Genomic DNA, 15,432 nt, shown 5'->3' with positions numbered 1-15,432 from the left:
TTGCTGCTTTATGTTCATTTTTCAACACATCCAGTGGAATCTGATGTGTGTTTACTGCCATCAATGTGATGTTTGTCTTTTGTGCCGCCTGTTTTGCTGCTCTGTCAGCAAAGTTATTGCCTGTAGCAATGAAAGAGCCATCAGTTTTGTCTGCTGCACATTTACACAATGCGAGTTGTTGTGGTAGATTTATTACAGTCAGTAGACGTTGTGAAAGGCTGGCATGCTGAACTGGTTTTCCAGTTGATGTAATCATTCCACTGTTATGCCAGAGCTTTGCGAAATGATGCACAGCAGAGAAAACATACTGGCTGTCTGTATAAATGTTTATTTGTTTATCTTTGTTTATTTCACATGCACGAATCACAGCTGACAGCTCAGCGCTCTGTGCAGAATATGAAGAAGAAAGTGGTTTCGCTTCTATTATTCTACTATCTGTGGTTACTGCGTAACCTACACAATTTTGGCCTGTGCTGTAAGGTCAAATGCTGTTCTCCTAGCTTCCACACTTGCTGATCATAAGGTGGATCTGGGCCTGGAGGTTGTTTAAATGTCAGAATGTTGTGATACTCGGTCGGTTTCTGGAAAGTGGATGTGGCGGGTGTCATTTAGCATGCACTCAGGTGTAATACCAGAAAAGAATGGCATGACTGCTATCTTAAGTTCTGTCAGAGCGTCTCTACCTAGCAAATTTACTGGACACGACGGGTCATATATGCATTTAATAAAGCACCTGCGGCCACTTGCTGTATGTACTAGTTCTAAAGGGGCAGTTAATTGTTGTACAGTTGTGTGGCCTGAAGCTGACTTTACAACTAATTTGTCCTTTGAAAACTGTAAGTTCTTAAGTGGCTGCCTCAAAACTGTTTTGCGTTATTTCTCTGTGGCCTACTCCTACAATCTCGTGGGAAGTGACCTTCCTCTCCACGGTTCTAGCAGGCGTTGTCTCTATGTTATCTGCTGTTTCTGCGTGGCTGTCTGCAGCCTTGGTGTTTGTGACTTTGCTCGCCTCTCTGTTCCTGATAGCCACCTGCGAATTAGTGTTTTAGTCTATTGTCAACACGTCAGCCTTATTTTTAAGTTACAGAATGCTTCTTCTTTTTTTGTCTTGGTTTGGGAGAATAGGTGCAACACTACATTTTCACTTAAGGCAGTTTTAAATAATTTCTAGTTTGTCAAACAATTCATGGATCTCACACATTTCAAACTTTCAAGTTAGGGTTGTTTCCCATTTATACATATATATATTTAACTTTGCATTGCTCACAGCTCATAGCTCACAGCTCTAAACCTAGGCATTTTTCAATCATATGCCTAATCACTATGTGTCACTGTGACTCTCAAGTATTGTCACAAGTTCGTTTAAATTCGTTTCCAAAACCAACAAAATAATCAAACAAAAACAAAAACATAAACGTGTCAGGACACAAAAGAAAAAAGAAAAAAAATGCTTTTAATAGCATGCAGCTTATAACATGGTAGACTAATGTGCCTGTGTTGGGAGTGGTTTTGTGTGTGTCACATTTTTGGTGAGCCAATGGCTGGAATGGGGTTGGACTAATTAGAGGCAGGTGTACTTGATTGCACTGACACACTGGTCTACATATAGCCCACACTACAAACACTGCTGTGTTGTTTTGTCTCTCTGTGCAGGTATGTAATGTGATGAAATCAGATATGTTTGGGATGGATGGGTTTTGCGCTATGAATTTTATATTAAGTGTGTCGTTTTGTCTCTCTGTGCAGTCCAGGGCCTATTATATGCCACAGCCTAAAGGCAGCAGGGTTGCAGAGGCTTGAGTGACCACTGACTATATGCTTGCAGGGTGGTGGGTCTCCAAGGACAACTTCTAACCCTGTTAAAGGCAACATGTGGAGTGCAACTTGGCCGTGTGGCATAGCTGGCTCTGGCCTTGGGACTGTGTGTTTTTATACAATTCATAAGTGGGACACTGGACTGTTTTATCTTTTATCTCTTGATATATTTTTCGTCAATAAATTATCTTTTAGAATTTTATTGACTGACATCTTTTTGCCCACGACTGAGACGGTTGGTCAGACCTAGAGTCTTTCTTTGGGTGTGTTACAGCAGCTTCTGCTCTAAAAGAAACAAATGAATAAAAAGAAAAGAAAATGTGTAACATGCTCATCAGCTTAGCAGTGTCTACATATTTAATTCAGCTTCTCAATCCTGTAGTTTTAGCTGTTGTCTACAGGGTTTTGCTTATTGGTTGTTATTATAGGTGTGCTCTATATCTCAGCAATGTGTCATTCTAGGATGATAAGTTTCAAGCTGGTCAAGTGCCTCTATGCACTTCATTAGTTTAGTTATTCTCTGTATTGTCTTCATCTCACATGTCATTACACTGAGTTTCAGCAAACCTTAAGCTTGATGCAGACTACTGCTTAACAATTATCCACCTCACATCATAACCGATTAAGGTGCCTCTTCATATTAATATTGTCATTGTTAATATTATCCTCTTTGTCTTATATAACAGCAATAGCATATTATAATATTTTATCAGTGTGTACCATTATACTACTACTGAGCCAATTTGATAGTTAGGATCATCTTATTCAGCAAACAGATAATTTAGAATTCATCCAATCTGCGGTCACATTTGTTCTCTCTGTTGCATGGCGGACCAGGCAGGTCTATTATAATATATTATTTATATTTTATTTTGTATCCATCAAGGGCTTCAGATGACCTGCAGAATCATCCTTTTCCCAGGATGGAGACAGTTACCTTTTCACACACTGTCCTTGGCTGAACAGTGACACAGCCTTAATATACTTTATTTATGTTATTAAAATATTTTCGTGTGAATTATTTGCTTTATATTCATTTTATACATTGTGGGCATGGTCATCATGCCAACTGTGCTTCATTGATAATATCACTTTACAGGTTGTTATCCTTGCTATTATTAATTTCAAATACTCTAAAGATAATTTCTACTGTAATTTTCCCTTTGTTTATCTTTATTTCGTACTTTTTATATTTATATCTACTCAGTGGGGTCTGTTTTCAACCCTTTTAAACTACTTCAAACTACTGTGATCTCTAGTTTTCACTTAATAAGGGATTATTATGTTCTTCCTGATATGGGTGTTGCTGCAGATGCGGCTGCAGGAATGAGTGATGGTTTACTAAAAAGATTGTGGGGACTGCACAGTGTCTCGTCTTCTGGTTTTACTAAACTGGCAGTTGAGTTCTATTCTTCTGACTGTTTATATTTTGTTTTCTTAAATCTCTCAGTTTACAGACACTGTTTTTGTCCGGCGCCTGGACTTTTCTCACCACTGCTCGTCAGCAGGAGTGAGTTTTAATTTCACTTGCTTGATTACCCATCTTATTTATGTATTTACTTATTTTTGTTTAAGTAATATATACACGATACAGCTGCTATCACCTTCGCTGGTATTAGAGACGAGAGTGGTTGCTCACACGCCCTTCTACTTTCGGACTATTTCCAAAAGCGGTGTGAACTTTACGAGACGGAACTCGACCGTTCTCTCAACTCACCAGCACGTCAGTGAACAGCAGTAAAAGAAAGCACAGTAGGAGCAGCTCAGTCTCTTATTGGACCGTGAAAATTCAGCTTGCTCCGTTAATTAAAACAATACACACACACTCACACACTCACTCACAGCTTCGACGCGCGCGTGACCGGAACCCTTATGATAAGGGGAGCTCCCAGAGCTACTTACTCTCTAGACCCAGCTGGGGGAGCTACCCAGAGCTCCAGAGCTACCAGTCGACGAGCTATGCTACCAGTCGACGAGCTTCCAAAGCTTCCAGTCGACGAGCTACTTCCGCTATTTTAAATTCCCTGAATTCAAAATGCGCTTTTACGCAAGATTGTGTCAGTGTGTCTGTATCTACCTGGTCAGTGTCGCTGGGTCTGGTCCACCTCGATCGGGCCCCACCACCGTGGGTCGCTTTCTAAGACGTTGGCCAAGACCCGAATTTTAACGCTCTTGGTCTTTTTCCACACACCTGGTGTGTGAGCTGTCGACAGGCGAACAACGTGGACTGGTCACGGAGATGGGACACGATGGAGGCGATCCGGCTCCGAAGGACCAAGAAATGTTGGGGGAAACTCTGTTAAAGACCCAGGAGAAATAAAGACACAATGAGACAAAGTTACTTTCTTTATCAAACGTGTACACGGGTGAGCTGCGAACAACTCACAACGTGAACAGAGGCTTGGCACTTTTTTATAGGAAAGACAGTGAGAACAGGATAAGAAAATACAAAACAGATAAAATAAACAACTCCATATGTGGCGCTAGTCTCGTCAGCAGAGAGCTGTGAGAAAGCTGTGAGAGATAAAACAATCTAAAACAATATGTCCCAAAACAGTGTCTTTGCTGAGAAAGTCTAAAAGGATAATTCTAAACTAATCTAACCATAGACAAAGGGCATCTTTGCACATTTAAAAGAAGGTAAAGAAACACAGAATAATTTTTCCTGTAACATCCGCAAATCAACCTCACCATATGCCTCTCCAATAGTGTGTGTGAGGAGGCGGGATGGAGGCCTGAGACTGTGTGTCGATTATAGGGGCCTCAATAAAAAGACCATTCCAGACAGACACCCTATTCCACGAATACAGGAAATCCTTGATGGACTTGGCGGTAATACGTGGTTTAGTGTGCTTGACCAAGGCAAAGCGTACTATCAAGGTGAAATCAGCGAAGACTTGAAAATATATACCACCTTCACAACACCCTGGGGGCTGTATGAATGGAATAGAATTCCATTTGGACTCACCAATGCGCCTTCAGCTTTCCAATGTAGTGTGGAGGAAAGTTTAGAAGGCTTGAGGGACAAAATATGCACTCCATATTTAGATGATGTTTTAGTGTACAGTCAAACATTTGAGCAGCATATTGAAGATTTGAGATCAGTTCTCAAACGTCAGCAGGCTTGGGGCGTAAAACTAAGACCTGATAAATGTGACTTGTTTAAAAATGAGGACGGTTACAAAATGGATGAAAAAGAGGTACAAGCAGGACGAGCTTTGAAGGACAACCCACCGACAAACATTAAAGAGCTGAGAAAGCTTTTAGGATACTACCGAAGCTATGCACAAGATTTTTCAAGACATGCAATGTGACTATATGATTTACTCTCAGTTGACCAAACACCAACGCGGTCAGCCAAGGCGGGGCATGCTGCACCCACCCAAAAAAATCATATGGAGTGACAGCCACCCAAAAAGCACTAGACTATTTGGTGGATGTTTTGACTAATCCACCCGTGATGGCTTATCCTAAGTTTGAGGAACCCTTCATTCTGCACATCGATGCATCAGAAGAAGGCCCTGGTGCAGTTTTGTACCAGAGGCAGGACAGTAAATTAAGAGTAATTGGATATGGATCAAGAACATTAACACAGGCTGAGAAGAACTACAGGTGGCACTCAGGGAAACTGGAGTTTTTGGCACTAAAATGGGCGGCGACTGAGCGCTTTAGAGACTATTTGTTCTATGCTCCCTCAGTGACAGTATACAGTGACAACAACCCTTTAACCCAGGGGTGGGCAATCTCAGTCCACGAGGGCCGGTGTCCCTGCAGGTTTTAGATGTGTCCTCGAACCAACACAGCTGATTTAAATGGCTAAATTAGCTCAACATGTCCTGAAGTTCTCCAGAGGCCTGGTAACGAACTAATCATGTGATTCAGGTGTGTTGACCCAAGGTGAGATCTAAAACCCGCAGGGATACCGGCCCTCGTGGACTGAGATTGCCCACCCCTGCTTTAACCTATGTTTTAGGCGCAGGTAAACTGAATGCGACAGGACACAGATGGGTTTCCGAGCTGGCTGATTTTAACATAACACTGAAATACAGACCTGGAAAAAGTAACGTGGATGCAGACTTTTTGTCCAGAACACCTTCTAGTATGAACTCATACATGTCAGAATGTACTGAGCTGTGTTCGCCTGAAGTGTTAAGCGCAGTACTGAATGCCATTGAAGCACAGGAAGAACAACAACTGGATTGGATATCAGCTATAACGTGCAATCCAGAAGTAAATAAGATACTTAGAGAAACTCAGCCAGATGTGAGAATCACAACACAGGAGCTATTACAAGCTCAAAAGCAGGACTCTGCCGTAGCTTATGTTCTCAACTTAAAGAGCACAGGTGCAAGCTTTGACAAAACATCAGCGACCAAAAATCCTAAAGTAAAACAGCTACTACATGAGTGGAAAAAGCTGTTTATTTCAGATGACGGGTTGCTGATACGAAAGATTGTGACTTATACTCAGATTGTGATTCCAGAATCGAACAAAGAACTGGTGTACAAACACCTTCACTGCGAAATGGGTCACTTGGAGGTGGACCGTGTGATGAATTTGGCAAGGAGTAGGTTTTATTGGCTGAATATGTACAAAGATATTGAGTTTTTCATCACACGTGTCCAAATGTAATATTCAGAAAAAAACCTACAGTTCAGCGTAGCGCCTCCATGTGTCACATGCCGGCTACTGCACCCCTTGAAATGGTTTCAATAGACTATGTCCATCTCGAAAAGAGCAGGGGAGGGTATGAGTATATTTTAGTGATACAGGACAACTTCACCAAGTTTGCTCAAGTCTACTCTACACACAACAAATCTGGCAAAACAGCAGCAGATAAAATTTGATTTGATTTTTGAGAATATGAAAACCATTTATTCAAACAGCTGCAGAAGTACAGAGGAATAGCTAATTCAAAGACTACACCCTACCATCCACAGGGAAACCCAGTGGAAAGGTTTAATCGCACCGTGCTGTGAATGCTGCGGACCCTGGATGAGGAAAAGAAAGAAAACTGGAGTGACTATGTAAACAAAGTTGTGCATGCCGATAATTGCACAACTAGTGACAGGATACTCGCCCTTTTATTTACTCTTTGGTAGACATCCACGTCTCCCTATTGATGTAATTTTTGGACTGAGTGAGACAAACAAATGCAAATCAGGATAATGATGAGCCGGCCCATCTCATAATATTCGTGCTGTCAGCTTTAATCTAGTTAAAATTACGCTAATGCCATAACCGCACCAATGTGCAAATCTCCGTTAGCAAGTTCGCCCCGTGCGTGGGGCTGACCTGCTTTTGTGAAGAATGCGCCATCTTTACAGCCTCAATCAGCTTCTAATTCTGCTTCTACTGCATCAAACACTCAGTGGCTGTCTGTAAAGTGTGTTACGATTTCAAAATTGGGGATGGAGACAAGAGAAAAAAACCACAATAACAACACTGGTCCAGCCGGGTTAAGTCAAACGATGATTTTAATAGTCACACGCGTGGGAGATGGACACTGTACGCAGACAGCCTCAGATCTCAAAATGGTGGAGCATTGATCAAACTCTTATAGCCTCTGGTGCCCCCACCTTATCATAAAAGCCTAAACATTCACATGCTTTCTCTCACACGGCGCCTAAGCTACGACCTTGGCTCCCCGTTTATCTGCTCCTGCTGAGATGGGGCAGAAAACTCCAGCATATTCTGTTCTCTTCTAATCAGACAAATAAGGCGATGACTTTCTGCGAACAGTATTTCTTATAACTCAGCAGTATAATGCATCATAAAACAATATCATTCATCCACAATAAATCAGCAGTCTAATGTAATGCAAATCAGTTTAACAGATGCAATAGTTATCAGCTTCTTCTAATTCAGGAGAATAATGCAAACTAAAACTACATAATAATTCACAATCTTTAATTAGGGGTATAACATGGCATAAAATAATATTATAGTCTAACAAGTGCAACAGCGAAAAACCGCATGTATTAAAATTACAGTGAACTGTCACCAAATACCCAGCAAACGTCTTGTGTTTTAAATGTTAACAGGTAAGAATAAAACTATGTAAAACTATGCAAAGACATCATAATTAGATTTTTGTTTTGTTTGGATGATGATATTCATACAAAGCATAGAATAATATCATAATATGGCACAATAGCACTTGAAAGGTCAAAGGCGAAAGCAACATTTCTTGAACTATTTTCACACGATGCTCTTCTTCTTCGTTTCCTCTTCCTTGTGGAAGACCGATCCATCTGGCTGCTTCCTCCAGCTCAGTTTGACGTCTCCCTGTACTCCCTGCTCCTTCAGCTTCTGTTGGATCTGACACACACAAATACTTAACATTACTCAGACAATAATATACACTAAATTCTTCAGAATCTATTTTTAAGAGAAGATATTTAAATTTGCAGTAATATTTCACAAGAGAGTTGATGACTAATAATAATGTCTAATAAAACTACAAAAGCACATGAGATTGGTCCAAATATTGGAAATGAAATATATAAAAAGTTATTATAATGTGTGATAAAAATAAAACAATCCCAGGTGTAAATGTGGCGCAGCTACTCTTAAAGGAGGACTATTTGAACACCTTGTGCTTTTCAGACTCTGGTTACTATTTTTTGATCGCTCTTTGCAAGCGTCGTACTGACCACGTGTACTTTTATATCTGTGACTTCAGTGGATCTTAAACTTGTGCACAGAGCAAGCACTCGTGGATTAAATTGAACCTCATTTTCATAACCAGGACTACAACAAGCTACAAACCAGAGGCCAAACGGGATCATGGTCCTAAGCTGAGGCATTTGGCTTGAACACTGTGGGCTGATGATTTTCACAGTACTCGAAGGATTGCTCCCCACAGCTTCATCTGCCAGGATGAAACAGACTGACACTCATGGCTCTTACATATAACTGAGAACTCAAAACCTGACTCAGCCTAAGGTACATGAGCTGAAGGAGGTGTCTGTGCAAACAAGCATTACAAAACATTTTGTGTAGACAACTTTAATACACAGATGAAATCATCTCTAGTAGTCAGTGTTTTGAATATTGAAGAAAAATGTATTCATATGCTGTAATAAAGCACTTGTTTAGTGATCAAGTAGAAGTAATACGCTGCTTTAAGTTTGATTTGAGAAAAATTCTTGTTTCTATATTGTTGTGAAGCAGATACAGTCGACTGGCAGTTTCAGTGACACATCACGAGGACAGACCCAGAAGTAGTGAGAGTCTTAAGTTGTTCACACAGTCGTGCAACTGAATCCAGCCAGATTGTTAGGTCCACATTCAGTGTTGTGATAAAGCTGCAATTCAGTGAGAGCTTCAATTTTTAAATACATGCACACATACACAGATGTATGTGTGCATGTATAATCTCTCTCTCATGTATATTAATAAATAAACATGACTTGCCTGGTTCAGCATGGCTTCCATCACATCAGGGTGGGTCAGATCCAGACCGGAGTTTATCAGGTTCACTTTCACCACTTCCTTGTAAACAGGTGCTTTTAAAATAAGAACAAATTGTTACATCCTTCATCAGCTCTATCTTTCACATGCATTTTCATATTCTGCTTTTAAATACATAATTTACTTGCAATAAAAAACTTATGAGTGCCAAAATCTCAGATTAACCTTCCTGGTGTGTTGTTTGCTGTTTTAATATTATATTTAAGCGACAACGAGAAAACAGAAATGGCCCATTTGTTATGACCCATCCTGTCATACTAATATTCACAATAATTTTACAGTGTTCACTTCAAACCTCTGAACTGAACACAACGGTTGATGCAGCTTCCATCACAACACTGAATGTGGGTCTGGCAGAATAAACTGTGTGCCCACTTGAGGTTTCTGGGTGACAAAATGTGAAGCCAGCAGCTAGGAGCTCACTGTACAGGACTGTTTTCTCACATACAGTTACTTTCACATATTGAGCAGCTGCCACCACAACAGCGGATGTACAGCAAGAACCTTTTACATTAGGGTGTAGTTTGTAAATTGTGACCAATAGCAGCCAATGATTCAGGTAGTAATGCTTACCAACATTGCAAACAAACTCCTTCTGTGAGTCACAGGACCAGTCCTCCCAGTTTGCATTTTGTTCAAAGTTTGCTGCCACACAAAGCTCTGGTCCATTCTTGTTATTGGGTGCATTTGTTTTCCAATATGTAAATGAGGAGTTACTTCCATCCGTCCACTTCCAGGACTCTCTGAAAAGGCCGATCCACACCCTTATCCCTAGAGGTACCAGGTTATCTATCTTCTGGTTCTCTGTCATGTTCCTCACACTGGCCAGGTCTGTGTAATGAAGTCTGCAGTAGCTCTGGGCGTTCGCCCATGACGTTATAATGTCAATGAAGACAAATGTCCTAGTCGACCCTGAAAACAGACCATACTCAAGTGCTGTGTACAACTGTAAATGCATTTGTAAGTCTAAACAATTAGGCCGTTGTTGAAACATCAATAAAAGCACAGAACAGGACCTGTTTTGTTCTAAGCTTCTAGTTAAGTTGAAAATCCTCACCTCTGTTATCAGAGCAGACGAATCTGAACACATTCGCACAAGGGTCATTAAACCACGGTCCATCAAGCATAAATACGCAGTATTCTATAACCCATTTGTTATCTGGTTGTCCAGGTGACCAGTTTCTGAACTCACTGGTTTCTGACATCGACCACCTCCAGCTATTGATGTCATCATACAGCCCGATCCAGGCTCTCTGAAAGCACCAGTGGGTTTGTTTCATTAGACATAAAATATATGAGTTAGGCTGTCAGATTATCAGTAAGCACTGATATATACAGTATAAAACATTTCATATCTTGTGATATTTTGTAATTTAGTTCTTTAATTTTTTCCATTTTTATTTATAAAGATTAATACAAATTAAGAAAATCTCAATTAATTTGTAGATTTTTGCATCACAATTTTTCTGTCAAAAACATTTTCCACTTGACAAAAATTATATTCAAATATTTGTAAGTTCACAAGATCCTAACGCTAACCTTATTCAGTTCAATTCAAAATGGTTCATAATAATTCAGTTTTATTTTTATAAAAGCAAATCACAACAACTGTTGCCTCAATCTGCTTTATTATACTGTAAAGTCAACGATCAGATGACCCCATGTGAGCACTTGGCAACAGTAAGAAAAGAAAAGTGATCTTTCAAGAAAATATAGTTTAAATATAGTTCAGTACCATAAAATTTAAATAATGTACAAAAACCTAAAGTCCTACTGTCACAAAAAAAAGCCAGAAAAATAATTTACATTGCCGTATTCCATGGTGGTCATTTTGCTTAAATCTACTGTGCTGGTCAGCATCTGCACATCCTGCATGTCGTCTATAGTAGCCAGGTCTATGTATTTGTCTCTGCAGTAACTCAGCGCTTCAGTCCAGTTCTTCTGTTCATAAACAAACTGGTAGTGATGTTTGGAGGCGATGGCACACAGGCCTGCAAACACAGTAAATAAATGAGTTTAGCTTCAATGCATTTCTGTGTAATCCATTCTTTTGGCAGAAAATTTGTGTCAGGAGTAAATATAACGCACTAATGCATCATCTTTTTCATTTCTGTGAAGAAAAACAATGAAAGGGGAAGTCCCTTAGAGTTACAGTAATAATCTTCATCACAAGGATCACACTTAAATATGATGATGGAAACGTAATAATTCCGACTTGCCTGATGCCGCTATGATGAACAGAGCTTTGTCCATTCTTGTATGTTCCCTGCTTTCTCCTTTGGTCCGACTGTTGTGACATGACTTCTCATCTTCATCTTCATGCAAAATGAATATGCAAGTTACTTCCAAGGAGGCGATGGATGCATGTGTGTGTGCAGAAGTCAATTCAAAACAAGTTAAATCAGTTTTCCTTACAGTCAATCGTTTGCATGAGGGCGTCCTAGCTAATTAGGACATAAAGGAAACCTACTTACACCCCATCTAGAAAAACATGGAAGGAACAGAAGTAATAAGATTCACAGATATTTTATATACACTTTTATACCACTTCATGAAAAAGGTAAAGCCTTCAAATCACACAAGCACGAATATCATGAGATGGGCCGGCTCAAAACTGTGTTAAGGGTTCAAATATCGAGGAGGGATACAGGAGGGATTCAAAATCACGTGTGGGGAGATGAACGGTCACACACTCAGCGTCGATCTCCACCCAATAATACACAAGCAGTTGTTTTTATAGCATCAGGGTATTATTGATGACGCCCCCTCATGCGTCAAAGCAGATACAATACATGCATAACTTCCAAAACCACAAATGTTCTGGTAACGACTTTTGACACAGTTTGAGAAGAACATTTTCTTCGCCTCCAAGCCAGGTGCTTCCAGCTCATATACCAATATAAACAAACAAAAGACAATAATGAATAACCTGGTTATTCAAATAGCCTCATCCAGACAGCTCCTCAAAATAACCAGAAAAAATGCATACTTTACAGAGGAAACAAAGACATTTCAGAAGTACACTTCCTGACTTATTCTAAGTCATCTGTTACCAAGCAAACTCAAACGCAGCAGGTTGCTGAATACACTCAGGCCTTTATTCAGGCCTGTTTCTAGATTATATGTGATATATGTATTGTAAGCATGTATGCAATCCTTCCATAGCTCTAGGCCACTTTGCTCAATAGATCGGCCGGACATCGCGCCGGATGAAGCTTCTGACCATCAATTAACTGACCGAGCTGACGGACGTGGGTTACTGACCTGGTAGCCTGGCTGCCCCTGGGTGGGTCCGGGATGGGCGTGAGGTTCTGGGGGCGCTCCGTCTCTGGGCTGGGACCCGGACCGGGCCTCGGGGGCTTGGGTCCTGGTTGGTGTGTTGCCGGGGTTGTGGGCGGGTGGGTGCATGGGGGCCCAGCCCTGGAGCAGGGTGCCGCCGGTGCGTCGAGCCACCTGGGGGGCTCTTCAACTGGTGGGGGAGATTGTCACATCTTGCAGGAGCTTTCCTCTCCTCAGGAGCTCCCTCTGCAGGAGGGGGAGATACAGGAGAGGTGGAGGAAGATCTCAGCCTGGGTGTTTATTGTCTTATGTAGTCTGGAAGATGAGTGGATGGTGGGGTGGGTGCAGTTTTCTCTGTGGTGGGGTTGGGTGGACTGTCCCGGGCTCTGTGGGGCCGGGCGGCGCTGCTGCACTGGGCCCGGTCTGGATGGGCCTGGGCCCCCTTTCCCTGGCGGGTCGCGGAGTATGGGGGTGCCTACTGGGGTCAGCGGGGGAGCTGGCCCCAGGGAGGGGTCACTTGCCCCTCCCTTCCTTCCCTCCCCATCTCCAGCTGCCTCCCTCTTCCCGCTCCACCACAACCACCCACACATGCAGGGCCTTGGAGTAGGGGTATGTCACCAGGGTGCAGAGGAGGCTACCCCCCTGTCCCCTTCTGGCTGCCTCTGCCTCAATTTTATCCCACAACTTAGACATTCAAATTACTCACACTCTCATTACACATACATATAGGATCTTGGGGGTGGGCACGATACACGGAGTCCAAAGTACCATCAGGGTGTACACCCCACCCCTGGCATCGTTGCCCACCTCTCAATTTTAAATACACGTAGACATTGAGGGCTATCAGGAGGGACTATGCGCTTACCTGCTGCTCTCTGGCAGGTAGCTCCATGCCCTCCTGGGTTTTAAATGCACCTTAGAACACACATGCATCAACATTACAATGAGCGGGTGGAGGGAGGTTTGGAGTCTTCTCTCACCCCCATTCTCTGCGACCTGCTGGAGCAGGGGGGCTAGGACTAGGAGGAGGAGTTGGCCGTCCGACTGCGGTCTGGAGTGTGGAGCCTTCCTGCTGCTGCGGAGTCGGGGCGGTCTGCCTCCCCCCACCGCAGGGAAAAGGGTAACACCACCTGGGTCTGGGTGCAGTTCCCCCCTCCAGGGGCAAGGGTACCTAGACCCGGTTTGTAGAGTACGCTTGGGGAGTGTGATCGTGTGTACAGCGTCTCTTTATGTCTGTCTCCACGTTGGTTGAGTGTGGAGTGAGTGCATATGAGAGCATGAGGGTGGGAATGGATGTTTGTATCTGTGTGTGCCTGTATGTCTGTGTCTATATGTCAGGTTGGGTGTCAGGCGCCACCTCTCTGGGGACATCTCAGGCCCTCCAAGGTTTGGAGGCCTATCTCCCCCTACCACCACTTCCCCTGCCAGTGGCGGACCCCCTCAGACATCGGTGCGTTGGTGGTTCTTTGTGTCCGGGGATGGGCGTCCAGGTACACACCGGCTCACTCCTTGGTGGCCGCTTATCGGGGCCTGGAGCCTGGGGCTCGCTCGGGCCACTTCGGAGGTGGGGTGCCCCCGGCCTCTCGGCCTGGGGCTCGGTCACTCAGGCGCGGCTGGCTGCCGGCGGAGCTCACGGGCGCGTCACTGCAACCCCCCCTGGCTTCTGCTCCGCGGCTGCTGGGCGAGCCCTCATCTGGGACTCTCCTCAGCTCTTTCCGGGACAGTGGCGCAGCTGCCCCTCTGTTGGTCTTCCTTGGTCTCTTGTGTTCTGGGGGCCTCTGGATGTCTGGAGTTTTGATCTCCTCCACACCTGCTTCACGCCCTGGAGGACGGGGCTGTGGCCCCCCCACACCCTCTAGCAGATTATTACATGAAGGAACCTTTTAAAAAACAAAAAACAAGCGCGTCCATGCTCACAGGTGTACACACGGGTGATCACACCCACAAACTACACCCTTTTTGGCTCCTACCTCAAAGCACACTGTGTTCTGTTGATCTTATGTGCTGCACAATAATGTTTAACATTTAGTATTTACTGTCATATTCCCATATATCATTGTGATGTTGTTTATTCTATTACTCTTGTTCTCTTCTGCTTGCTTTCTTTTTTCTTTCTCAGCAGGTGATCCAGGTGATTGATATATGCATTTTTTTTTCTCTGCTCATTCTGTTGGTTTTTGTCTTTTGCCCTTCTCCCCCGTCCCTCTTCTCAGCTGTTTCTCTTTCCCTCTTTCTTTCTCCCCTTCTTTCCCCCAGTCAAGTCTGTCCCGTATTCAGTAAGTGAAAATAAAATAAACAATAAAAGGTGAATCAAATGGACCATTACGGCAAGGCTGGGATGGTCAGTTTGGTAAAGTAAATCCGTTGGGCATCTTTCTTTGCCTTTAGACAACAATTCTGATGGCAAAAGAGCCAAACGGGACAGGCAAAAAAAAAAAAAAAAAAAAAAAAAAAAAAAAAAAAGCATGTATGCAACCCTTCCATAGCTCTAGGCCACTTTGCTCAATAGATCGGCCGGACGAAGCTTCTGACCATCAATTAACTGACCGAGCATCAACTCTTTAACCCTTTAAGACCAACCATAGAACCAAGTCCGCCAGAGCTTATATTATATTTTTACCTGCTGTGGAGCCATTTTTGGGAGCATTTCAAGTTGCTATACATCAATACAACCATCCATCCATCCATCCATTCGCTACCGCTTATCCTTTTCAGGGTCGCGGGGGGTGCTGGAGCCAATCCCAGCTGTCATAGGGCGAGAGGCGGGGTACACCCTGGACAGGTCGCCAGTCTGTCGCAGGGCTATCAATACAACCATTACAGCCTAAATTTTAATAATATGTCTGCATTAAGTACATAGTC

This window comes from Rhamphochromis longiceps, linkage group LG20 (assembly GCF_057381845.1).
Source record: "Rhamphochromis longiceps isolate RC_006_pf linkage group LG20, R_longiceps_female_GT1.1, whole genome shotgun sequence".
NCBI lineage: Eukaryota > Metazoa > Chordata > Actinopteri > Cichliformes > Cichlidae > Rhamphochromis > Rhamphochromis longiceps.
The sequence above is the reverse complement of the archived record's forward strand: the minus strand, read 5'-3'. Positions refer to the sequence as shown.